We start from the raw sequence: 7,540 nt of genomic DNA, 5'->3' as shown, positions 1-7,540 counted from the left end.
ATTAGCAAACAAAAATCTTAAACTTCCGGGACCGGAGAGATAGCATGGAGGTAAGGTGTTTGCCTTTCATGCAGGAGGTCATCAGTTCGAATCCCGGCGTCCCACATGGTCCCCCGCGCCTGCCAGGAGCAATTTCTGAGCCTGGAGCCAAGAATAACCCCTGAGCACTGCCGGGTGTGACCCAAAAACCACAAAAAAAAAAAAAAAAACAAAACTTAAACTTCCAAATCTCCAGACTTCATCTTGAAGGAGAGTGCTTTCAATTCTATAGAAACCAAACTAGATTTAGTAGAAATATCCCATTCTCCAGGCCAGTGGTTCTCAGAGTAAATGCTCCTAAGCATCATGAGAGCACTTAGGATCTTTTCTGAAATGTGAAAATAAAAAGAATAAGGCTCTACCCCCAGTAAGAGTTCAGAATCAGACATTCTAGAGATGAGGCCCAGCAATCAAGGAACCCTTCAGGTAATGTTAATATGAGAAGTCTAATTTTCAGCACCCCTGTTTCCAGTTCCTCTGGATGGCAGCTCTTTGCTGGGAACAGAGAGCCCTTGGAGAATGCTGAAACCAACTCCCAACTCTGCAGGGATCCTGATTAGCCACTGTTTTGCTTTGCTATTACCCTAATATGGATGGAACGTAAGGTCCATTAGACAAAACATGAACCAGACCTGTTCTACAGAACTGTGAAGTCAGTTTTTCTTGGCTTTGCCTTTGGTCCCCCCCCCTCCCAACCCCCCATAATTGCTTCATAGTCATACTGGTCTTTGAACTTTTCCCTTTTCTAGTAAATGTACAAATTCCAGCTGGAGTTCTTGACCAACAACATCTTTCTACAGAAGTTGCTGTCTTCAATGCTTTGCTAAGTTCCAGAGATAAGATAAATAATTTACCAAATGTAGGTTTCTGATTACTCACTCTATTAGCATTTAGAGCAGAGAACTGAGGCCCTTGGGGAGTTTGATTCGTTCATGAGCAGCCCATCTGCTTTTTTTTTTTTTTGTGGGGAGTTTTTTGGAGGGAGGGGGGTATGTCTGGAAAAGCCAGGGAGCTCCCAGCATCCCACACATACTTTAGGGATGAACTGCCTAAATCTTATGGGTTTTACTGGAAATCCTGGGGAATGCTATTTTCTTATTATTAAAAAATAGACAGCTGCTAGAACTCTTCTTTCTCCCCCCTCTTCCCTCATTTTTAAAAAAGATACTGAGTAAAAGCAAAACTCCATAATTAATTTTCAAATATTGTACAAAATAAGATAGTTGAAAGGGTATTTTCAATCTTGTGCAATTTATTTCTTCTAAATATGTGCTGCACATTACAAGAGTGATTTCAGGGAATTTTATAGAAGGGATTAAGTACAGTTTCTTCTAAATCAAGTGACACAGGGAAGAAAAAAAGAACAGCCTATTCCATCAGCATCATTCTTCACTCACACAACTTAAGAAGTAACAGTGGCGGGCCGGAGAGATAGCATGGAGGTAAGGCGTTTGCCTTTCATGCAGGAGGTCATCGGTTCGAATCCCGGCGCCCCATATGGTCCCCTGTGCCTGCCAGGAGCAATTTCTGAGCCTGGAGCCAGGAATAACCCCTGAGCACTGCCAGGTGTGACCCAAAAACCAAAAAAAAAAAAAAAAAAAAAAAAAAAAAAAGAAGTAATAGTGGCAGTGGTTATGTGCAAAAAAGGTCTACATCTAAAACTAGTCCTTGGGTTCTTTCCTTTATGGAAACACAGTCATTTTTATTTTATGTGCGTCTTAACAAGACATAGGGATAAATTAAGAAATCACAATAAAAGTGTGGAGTCAGGGCCGGAGAGATAGCATGGAGGTAAGGTGTTTGCCTTTCATGCAGAAGATCATTGGTTCAAATCCCAGCATCCCATATGGTCTCCCGAGCCTGCCAGGAGCGATTTCTGAGTGTGGAGCCGGGAAGAACCCCTGAGTGCTGCCAGGTATGACCCAAAACTAAAAAAAACAAAAAACAAACAAACAAAAAAATACAAAGTTGTGGGTCTTGGGACTATTCATGGCATTTGTCTTGTATGCGGCCAACTGGGGTTCAATCCCTGGCATCCCATATAGTCCCCTGAGCCTGCTAGGAACTATTTCTTTCTTTTTTTCCTCTTTTTGTTTTTGTTTTTGCTTTTGGGTCACCCCTGGCAGTGCTCAGGGGTTACTCCTGGCTCTGCACTCAGAAATCGCTCCTGGCAGGCACAGGGAACCATATGGAATGCTGGGATTCAAACCATCGTCCGTCCTGAATCAGCTGTGTGCAAGGAAGGCAAACGCCCTACTGCTGTGCTAGCTCTCCAGCCCGAGGAACTATTTCTGAGTGCAGTGCCAGAAATAATTCCTGAGCACCACCAAGTGTGGCCCCAAAACAAAAAAAATTGTAAAATTGTGGAGTCTGGATGACCCATGGTAAATACTGTCATTTAGAAGTTGTATAACCTTAACCTTAGGTAATCTTAACCTTAAGGTAGATCCAGATAAAGCATTATATATAATGTTTTTAGTTTCTCCAAGATAATTAATTAGCAGTATAATTTATTTCATCTTTTATGTGTGTGTCACACTCACTCAGAATTGTTCCCAGAAAGGTGCTTAGGGGTCACTCCGTAGTACTAAGGAATTGAGCCTGAGAATCCTTGCCATAGAGCATATGTTCTGGGGCTATAGCAATAGAACAGTGGGTAGGGCATATGCCTTGCACGTGACCTACCTGGGTTGATACTCCCCACAAATAAAAACAAACAAAAACCAAGAAACCCAACAAAGTATGTGCTCCTACCCATTGAGCTATCGCTCCAGTTCCTAACGCTTTGCCCACAATTTGTTTTTCTCAGGGGCCATTCCTGCTCAGGAGAGGCCCAACGTGGTGCTCAGGGGATCTTATGGAAGAGTTGGGGATGAAACTGAGGACAGCTTCATACAAAACAAATCTTTAACCCTTGTACTATGTCTTTAGCCCCCTATGCACTTTCTCTTTTTTGTTCTGTTTTTGTGTGCTACATCTACAGTGGTCTTGGGTTTACTCCTAGTTCTGCATTTACAGGTGACTCCTAGAGAGATGTGGGAGACTATACCGGTGTTGGGTCAGCACATGCAGGCAAGTGCCATACTTGCTTTACTGTCTGTCCGGCCTCCTTGAACTTTTTTTTTTTAAGTTTTGAGCTCTATGCTCAAGGGTCACTCCTTAAGGTGCTTAAGGGTCCATATGGTGTGTGTGTGTGTGTGTGTGTGTGTGTGTGTGTGTGTGTGTGTGTGTGAAGTCAAGATTATGTGCAAGGCAAACACCCTGTACTCTCTCCAGGCCCTCCAAAACACTTTTTTTTTTTTTTTTTTTGGTTTTTGTTTTTTGGGCCACACCTGGTGACGCTTCAGAGGTTACTCCTGGCTATGCTCTCAGAAGTCGCTCTTGGCTTGGAGGACCATATAGAAGATTCATCCTGATCTAGCCACATGCAAGACAAATGCCCTCCCACTGTGCTTTCACTCTGGCCCCTCCAATACACTTTTTAAAACATTGGTGAGGCAGAAATGATAATGAGGCTGCTAGAGCATTGGCCTTGCATAGGACTGACCTGGGTTCACTCTCCATCATTCCATGTAGTCCTCCAGCTCTACCACGAGTGATCCCTGACTACATAGCCAGGAGTAAGTCCTGAACACCACCAGAAGCAACCCAACAACAAACCCCCAAAATTGAGATTCTATGGTTTATAATGATTTCTCAAGTATTTTCTACTTCCTATAGTGAACACCCTGTGAATAAGGAAAACGTTACATCTTACTACAAATCTGACTGTTTTCTTGTCTGTGAATTAATAAGAAGTTGATTGTCTCCCAATATAGGGATGTGTTCAAAGTCTCTTGCAGGGAAATGAAAATCACAAGTTGGCTTGGGTTGAGCACCTTGTGGAGCCTTAGCAGGAGAGAGCATGGATGGAGGCAGGGCAATTGCCTTGCATGCAGAAGGACGTTGGTTCGAATCCCAGCATCCCATATGGTCCCCCAAACCTGCCAGGAGTAATTTCTGAGCGTAGAGCCAGGAGTAACCCTGAGCGCTGCTGGGTGTGACCCAAAAACCAAAAAAAAAAAAAAGGCACTATGTTAGATCAGGGTATCAGGGGATTTCTCTAAAGGTGGATGGAGAGAGGTAACGTAAGGACACAACAAGGAGTTTCTGTTTTTCATGCCTCTGAGTTTAAAGCAATTAAGGAAGACAAGAGAAATAGTACAGCAGGTAGGGTGCCAGGTTCCCCTAAGGGTCCCCAGAGTGATAGCTGAGTACAGAGCCAGGGTGTAAAGCCCGAGTGCTACTGGGCATGTCCCATCCCCCAAAAGCAAGTAAAGAGTGAAAGGTGTTAGAATGCTACTCCCTACCTATTTTGCCTTTCTCAGTAAATTATCCTACTTTCCTGGTTCATTTTCTTCTTCCTACAGCCATTCTTACAAAAGCTGTGAGAGCTGGAAACCTTGGACGACTTCATCTGTACACCAGTATGAGCTCCTTCTTTTTCTGTCTTCTGACAGATTCTAGAGGCTGGAGGATAAATCTGAGAAAAATGGTATATAAGTATGTACACACACACACACACACACACACACACACACAGAGAACTCAGACCCAGCCACTGGCTCGCCACTTCAGTTTTTCGTATACTGCAGTTGAGAGGGTTTCATATTGCTCCTGCAACCTTTTTTTGGTTGGTTGGAGGGCTGAATGAAACACAACCTTTCCTGCAGACATCAAAGCATGTCTCCAGCATAGCAAACTATCCATCCAGTCTTTCGTCTCTCCGGCTACATTCCAATTTAACCGGGGCTGCCTTGCATGATAATCAGGCCTAATTACTGCTTTATCCCTTGATTGTTGTGCTGAGTTTTGGAACTGTAGAGTTCTTTTCTCAGTTGGGTTCTGCCTTCTTCTCGCTTTCCCTGCTATTAGTTAGTGTGCCCATCTGAGATCTGAGATTTAGTCTTCAAAATTAGCAAATAGGTGAAAAAGGGCTGGTCTGTGCATTGGAGAGACCAGTGCTCTGTCCACTTAGTAAACCTGAATTCCTTTTTGTATTGGGGGGGGGAGGTTAGGGAGAACCTGCCACATACAGGATATTCTGAATACCACAGGAGCTTTAAGAGATTTATGATGGAGTTAAAGAGTAAAACAAAAGCCTGACAGGGCCCCTTCCTTTCCCCAGAGGTGTGTTCCTTCTATTACTTCACACAAGCTTCTGTGAAATGTGGAGACAAGAAAGAAGGAAATAGAAACAGGACTTTTGGAAACTTTCTCTGGATGTTTTCCTGATTTGGGTGCCTTAATTCTTGAACTGAAAAAGGAGGGATTGATGGCAGTAAAGTGAGAAATAAAGGATCTTTATTGTTGACCTCCAACTGAAACCCCTCCATGCAGATAACTCATCTTTCAGTTTCAGGCTCTTTTTCAAGTATTACTTTATTCTCTCATCTAGAGAGTTTAAGTGCAAGGCATGGGATTAGGGTCCTGGGACCCCGAGATAAAAAGACACAGCTCGTGCCCCCTAGGACAAAACAAAGCTTACTAAACTGGAAGCAGTTAGAATCTAACTGTTAGATGAAGAAGACTGAAAAAGTTTGAAAAGAGATAGATGCAAATGTCCTTCAAAAAATATAATATGGGGGCCAGAGAGATAGCATGGAGGTATGACATTTGCCTTTGCCTTGCATGCAGAAGGACAGTGGTTCTTCTCATAGACAATATGGTTCCCTCAGCCTGCCAGAAGCGATTTCTGAGCGTAGAGCCAGGAGTAACCCCTTAGCATTGCCAAATGTGACCCAAAAATCAAATATATATATATATATATAAAATCTGGGACTCAAGTGATAGCACAGCAGGTCTTGCATGAGACAGACCCAGGTCAATACTAGGTGCCCCAAGACCTGCCAGGAGTAATCCCTGAGAACAGAGCCATGAGTAAGCTCTGAGCATCTCAGGTTGTGGCTTCAAACCGATAACAATGTAAGGGCCAGAGCAGTGGCGCAAGCTATATGGCTCTTGCCTTGTATGCGCTAATCTAGGACAGACCTAGGTTCGATCCCCTGGCGTCCCATATGGTTCCCCAAACCAGGAGCGATTTCAGAGCACAAGCCAGGAGTAATCCCTGAGTGTCACTGGGTGTAGCCAAAAAAAAAGAAAAAAGAAACACACACACACACACACACACACCAAAACAATGTAAAATCTATAGAGGCTTGAAAGATAATACAGGGGCTTAAACAGATTAGTTAACCCCCCAGCACCACATCCACATATGGTTCCCTGAGCAATGCCAGAAATAAGGCCCTGAATAGGGCTTCCCTTCCCAACAAAAGTTGATAAATGAAAGCAGGGCAGAGCCAGGGACTCTGTATTTTAGTCTGTTTTTTCTGGGAGGGTCTATATAGATTATGGTCCTGCAATTCTATGGGCTTTTTTTTCTTTTCATCTATTTCTATGGAAAATATGAGGCATATAAAAATAGAACATGGGCCGGAAAGATAGCACAGAGGTAGGGCGTTTGCCTTGAACATGGTCAACCGGGATTTGATCCCTGGCATCCCATATAATCCACCCAGCCCGTCAGGAGTGATTTCTAAGCACAGAGCCAGGAGTAACCCCTGAGCGCTGCTGGGTGTGGCCCCCAAAACAAAAGTAAATAAATATATATACTGAAAATAGCATATATATATTTATATATAGTATATATAAATATGTATATTTATATATAGTATATATAAATATGTATATTTATATATAGTATATATAAATATGTATATTTATATATAGTATATATAGCATATATGTACTAAAATAGTAAATATAAGCAATCATGTTTCCCAGCCTAATTTCACTAATTTCAACAGTGATCAATTTAGAAGCATTGTATTTTACCCATGTTATATTTTCAATTTTTTTGTTTGTTTTGTGGTGCTGGGGTGAACTTCAGGGATCCACCTAAGCAAGGTAATAAATAAGTACTCAACAGCTAAACCGCATCTTATTTTTTGGGTTTTGGGCCACACTCAGCAGTGTTCAGGGCTTATTCCTGTCTCTGTGCTCACTCTCAGAGCTGCTTTGGGTACTATATGGAGTGCCCAGGATAAAACTGGAGTTGGCTACATGCACTGCAAGTGCCTGGATCCCTGTACTCTTTTGGAGGAGGCAAAAGGAAAAAGAGAAACCACTTTTTTATTTTTTATTTTTTTAAAAAATATGGAACGCTTCACGAATTTGCGTGTCATCCTTGCGCAGGGGCCATGCTAATCTTCTCTGTATCGTTCCAATTTTAGTATATGTGCTGCCGAAGCGAGCACACTTTTTTTATTTTTTATTTTTTTAGAAGAAACACTTGGAAACAGCTTAATGAAAGGAGATAATGAAAACTAAAAAGCAGATCTTAGACTTCCTAAGATGGGCCCAGAATATCTTATGATGCCCTAGAATCCAGTGCAGAAGCAGGAGGTCTGAAATCCTGCTTTGGTCCCTAATACCTAGGCAATGCCTTGCTGCAGGGAAT

General features: G+C 42.5%; 1 non-coding gene across 1 annotated transcript; it reads right to left on the bottom strand.

The window, feature by feature from the left end:
• Positions 1-7,230: 7,230 nt before the first annotated feature.
• Positions 7,231-7,337, bottom strand: LOC125996634 (U6 spliceosomal RNA). The gene has a single exon (XR_007491315.1). It is a non-coding gene; the product is annotated as a U6 spliceosomal RNA (small nuclear RNA).
• Positions 7,338-7,540: the final 203 nt, after the last annotated feature.

Source organism: Suncus etruscus, chromosome 18, assembly GCF_024139225.1.
Source record: "Suncus etruscus isolate mSunEtr1 chromosome 18, mSunEtr1.pri.cur, whole genome shotgun sequence".
NCBI lineage: Eukaryota > Metazoa > Chordata > Mammalia > Eulipotyphla > Soricidae > Suncus > Suncus etruscus.
The sequence above is the reverse complement of the archived record's forward strand: the minus strand, read 5'-3'. Positions and strand labels throughout refer to the sequence as shown.